Consider the following 5,540-nt stretch of genomic DNA (forward strand, 5'->3'; position numbering starts at 1 on the left):
CCTCTAAAAATTTAATAGGGGAACAAATTCTTATGTGTTACCAAAGCGAAATCATTTTGAAAACAAATGAGTTTTGTTTTACTTTTTTAGATTGGTTTGCCTTGTAGAAGTAGAAAATATATTTTCGTTGACATCTTCAAATCCAGTTTTACAAATATTATTTAATTTGTTTCAGTGCACGCGTTTATAACTTGCACAAGATGTTTAGCCTAAAAGATCCAAAAATATCCAAAGGAAATTTAGTTTTAAGAACTAATTTTTTGCCATGCAAATTACCAAGCACTGCATAATAACGAGCCATCTACTTACCTTGCTTGTGTCATTCTATCGTGTTTCCTGTCCACCCCTTGTACTTATAGGTAGCGTGCTTTAAAAAGCTTTAAAACTGGCCAATGGAATGCTAGAAAGATAACATTTCAATTGCAGCAATCCAATCTCGCCATGTATTAGTACGTATGTACTAAAGTATAAGGGGGAAACAATATATATATAGATATATAAAATAACAGTGTGGTAACCTCCATATCTAAAGCATCTTGTTTAAAGGTTTCATAAAAGACAGACGGATGTACCTTTCTATTGCAAGAGACAATACTAATACCAATCAAACAATTATTATTTAGGACATTAGTTTGCAATTATCTTTTATGTTACTTAAAATAATATATTTTTAAAAACTAAAAAGAAGTAATAGGATATCTTTTAGGTAATTGTGTACCCTTGAGCAATTGCGCTGATAGTGTTCCAAATAAATGAGCAGGTGGATGTTATGTAACATTTACAATCTTTTATCAATTTTGATACAAAAATTAAATGATTTTACTTCCAATTATATCGATTCAAGGTGTCACCACCTTTATTTGCAAGATCTTTAGATACGTACTTGTGTCGAAGCATTTAGATTTATTAGAAATCTAGAAGACTACTTTTGAAACTGAATTAATAAAGATTATTTAACTCGCACCCCGTCCTCTAATAAACCTCATACAAAACAAAAAACAACTATATTTTATCGACTGAACAGTTTTGAAAATGATTAAAGTTACGATGTCTTAACTGAAAAAGTGCGTGATTAATGTAAAAAGAATATTTATATTTACATGTATGTAGTACTGTTAGCGAATTACGCAATGTGGAGAATCATAGCGTAAAGTGCATTAGTATGGTAAATATCTCTAGTTACACGTACTGGTAAAAGTACACGTTCAAAGGATTTTTATGTCTGCTGACTATTTCTTAGAAAGAATTTTCCACACGGACATTTGCGCGAATCAAGTACTAAAAAGCGCCAGGTATCAATTAAATGGAAATGTGTTTAACTTTTTTTTTTGCTATGCAAACGAATGACGTAAATAGTCTAATAAATTTTATCCTTCCGAAAACCAACTGTTAAAGCTTGAGATTCAAACTCATTCTTATCTTAGATCCTTTTCCTAGACAGAAAATCTTTTTCTTTTAGATTTTTTTCTTTCTCGGGCTTATGATGATGCAATTGCCACGTTCAACTCCGGTGTTTTATACCGAACGCAGCGAGAGGCGGGCGAAGCCCGCCTCGCGAAGCGAGGATTAATGGTAACACGTATATTTAAAAAAAATCATTGAAAAATGAAAGTTGAATTAGGGGTACTAAGGCCAAAAAAACTTCTTCCAGCCATGGGCGCCGCCATATTGGCAGCCATTTTGTTTTTAAAAAGTTAACTCGATCATTGTTTGACCGGTACATATCGATGTTTGTTGCCCCTAAACTCGATCAAAATGTTCCAGTATTTAAATAGAAGGTAATTTGAATCAAAAGAAATAAAAGAGGACACGGGATAAGTTTCAATAGTGCTTCAGTCAAGAAACACGACTAGTTTTATGTATGTCTTACCAAATTATCAGATGGAAAATAAAAACATTAATATCAAAGAACTGGTCTTTTAGATACTGAATAAAATATTCGATTTTATTACCGCGGCATTTATATGAATTAAATTAATAAACAATGAAAGAAGAAATAAAAAAAAGTTCGAAATAACGTAACTCTCTTCGGCTATTTCCGAAGACAAAACGTGTATTACGTTTGAAACATGCGGTCATAATGTAGACTGAGCACGCGACATTTCGTTAAACTTTGGCTAATGCTTTGAGTAGGCAACCAGGCGGATCCTATTGGTGCATTTCAAATAAATTTTATTCTACAAAAATCAAACTGCACTGTGTTAAATCTGCGCTCGGTCCAACGGTCACACCGTTTACATATTATATTTATATTATTTAGATTGAAGTTTCGTGCTAGTTTTGTAAATGTTTTTCTTTTTTCATAAGTAGTTTTTATTTTATTTTGTTGTCCTGAAAATTTGACAATATTTTACTTTATTGTTCATATTGTTGGTTATCTTTAGTGCTTTTTTCATATCTCAACTTATAACCGTGTATCTTTTGATCCTACACTATAGATAACGAGTTTTGTTGGTTTCTTAGTGCTTCTTTTATATATATATATATATATATATATATATATATATATATATATATATATATATATATATATATATATATATATATATATATATATACTTGAGGCGAATTTGTGATTTTGTATAAATCATGAGAGCCTAGAAGATTTATGTAATTAAAATAGCATATTTATTAAGCTTATGTTATCTAAAACAAACTAAATTGACAAAAATTTTATTTCAGTATCATTGTCGTGTCTAATACAACGCATCTATTATATATTATGGTTAAGACTGTTCGATTTAAAATTTATGTGGAGTAAACATTGAGCCATAATCAAATAAAACGCTTACCGTAATTTACATATTCTTAGGAAGCATTGATTTAAATTTGATTACCAAGCTGATAAGGATTAAGATATAGATTTTCCTACAAGTAACAAGAAAGCACGGCATTATGTAGCATTTTCAATTTGTAATATTGTAATCACTGCGGTCAGAGGGAGGTCAAAACTGGGGTAAAAGTGATCAGCTGTAATGTTAGATTCAAGTTTAAAAACTTATTGCAATTTCTTGCAAAGATAAAATCAATATATAAAACAATATATATTTCAGAATAAGATTTCGATAACCTCAATAGATTACAAAACACCATGAAAAGAGCTTTTGTGGGAGCTAATTCAACCAATAAAACCAATGTGATTGATCGTGTGTCTTAAAGTCAACCCGGAAGTTTGTTTACATTACATAAGATGTGTCTGTAAGGACAAATCAGGATTGAGCATGCAAAGAGATGAATATTCTTTTTTCTCAACAATGAAAAAGTTAGAACGAAATCCTCGAAATCATATACGCTTACATTCTTAGGATGTTTTGCACAAAATTAACGATCTTACTTCTTAAAGACGTTGTTTAAGACACACGATCAATCAAATTCAAAATCCGCTTTGTTGTTCATCATTTAAGTTTTTCTAATAAAACAGAATGGATGTTTATAAACAAGCTTATTAATAGGCAAGTTCATCAACTGTTTTTGAGATTTATCAAACTGAATAACAAACACAGACAATCTAATAACAATCGCACAAAAATACGGCAGTGGTAAGTCTGGAGCGAAGAGGATCACATGTCTGTATATTCACAATCACCATTGTCTAAAGCCAACCTTCACCGATTTGAAGTGTGGCCATTCTATCAATGTCCTTAACATCCAATCTTAATTCTGGGAAACATGATATGTAGGGCTATTAACGAAAAAATGGGAAAAACAATGTCACAAATAACATTTAAATGATATTTTATTAATTTGGCATAACTTGCAAGATATAACGGATAAGACACATTGAACTTGATTTGTATAAATTACCAGTTTCCGGCGTGAATCTGCACATCCTTGTTGGTGATGACAGTTATATAACAAAGACTTACATATCAATTGCGTGAAATTTAATGTTTTGCAAGTAAAGGCACCAGACACAATATTGTGGGCAGAATTAAAGTTACTGAAATAAGAAATGATAGATGCATGAACCTTGTTTTTGGACACTGGAACACCATAATAATGTCTCTTATACACTGTTAGATTTAAAAAACAAAATATAGAGAAATGCAAGGGCGTGTTTAGTTTTAAAGTTCTAAAATAGCATGAACAAAATTATACTGTAAATTGGTATATTCCCTTTTCTGTTGAAGATTTAAATAAAAAGTCACTATAACTAACTTTCGTTATCTTGCTTCTTTGTTTTATTTAAATATATTAAGTGCGTTTCAATCGCTTCTCGTCTATCCGACATACTCAGAAAAGATATCTTTTTTTTTTCTAGAAAAGTGGTATAATGTCAGGAAAGCTAGTCACTCAGTGACAGTTAACCTCTACAATTCTTGGCAATGTTTGATCGAAGATTTTTATGTGTAGGTAAGACAATAAATTTCGAATTCAGATCATATATTTTTTATGATAAGAAAAAATTGTCATCTTACAAACAATCTACGGTAGTTTTCCCAGAATACCCGACCGTGAAGTCGAGAATTCGTATTCCAGAAATACAGACTAAGGTAGATAAAATACCCCAAATTTATTTGTGCATAATCCTAAGCATAAATTATATCTACTGACTGTTTATTTCTACAAAAACATCTCCATTATGTCATTCACAACTGTTGTCATTCAAAATTACGTGATTTAATCCCACCTTTTTTATCAGTTTGTATTATAAATAATTTACTTACGTGTTTAATGCATAATTTATCTTCTATAATATTCTGCTCTACATATTATATGTTACAGTTGGTTTTAACATATGCTTTTTTACAGCTCAAAGTATTTTGATTTTTGTTCTTCTCAAATTATTGGTACGTACCAGATATGATGTACATCAAAGTTTTTATATTTTGATCAGGATATAATCATATTTTGATCAATAAAATTTTCAACACATTTGTGAGTCTGTTTGATGTGTTGGTAGGGGAATGAGGAGACATAAATAAAATGTCAAAGTCCGAGTCGATATGACACAAATTTCGAATTTGGGAACACCTTCAACACTCAATCGCGAGCGAGCTTATTATTGTAGTTTAGATTCTTACTTCCAGTAGATTCACAATTTCTATACTTTTAATTAAACGATGCAGTACCACGTTCATATCATTATTTATATTTCAATTTTTAATTTTTTTTCTTGACGGGGATCCCGATTGCTATAAACAATTTTAGAAACGGGATCCCGGTGGGGAAATTTTACGGCGAAGCACACAGATATCTTATTGATCCTGCCTGAGTCTATCTAAGGAAAATCGGAACAAAGAGACGACATCTCCAATCAAAAAAAAACAACGTATTTTTTTGGATTTTAATCCATATTAATATCGACAATTGTCCCATACCACCTTAAGGTATCCGTACACAGAAAATAAACTTTATATTTGAAGACGTTTAAAATACAAATTCTAATATTTAAGAGTTGCATATCGTCGAATAAACTATAAACCAACGCCCGGATCCAGGAATTTTTGCACGGCGGAGGGGTGGGTGGTCCATGTTTTAATACCAAAACAGACATCTAATTCTAAAATCCGAAATAACATAGCATCTGTTTTTAAAAT

The sequence above is a fragment of the Magallana gigas genome, chromosome 5 (assembly GCF_963853765.1).
Source record: "Magallana gigas chromosome 5, xbMagGiga1.1, whole genome shotgun sequence".
Classification (NCBI taxonomy): domain Eukaryota; kingdom Metazoa; phylum Mollusca; class Bivalvia; order Ostreida; family Ostreidae; genus Magallana; species Magallana gigas.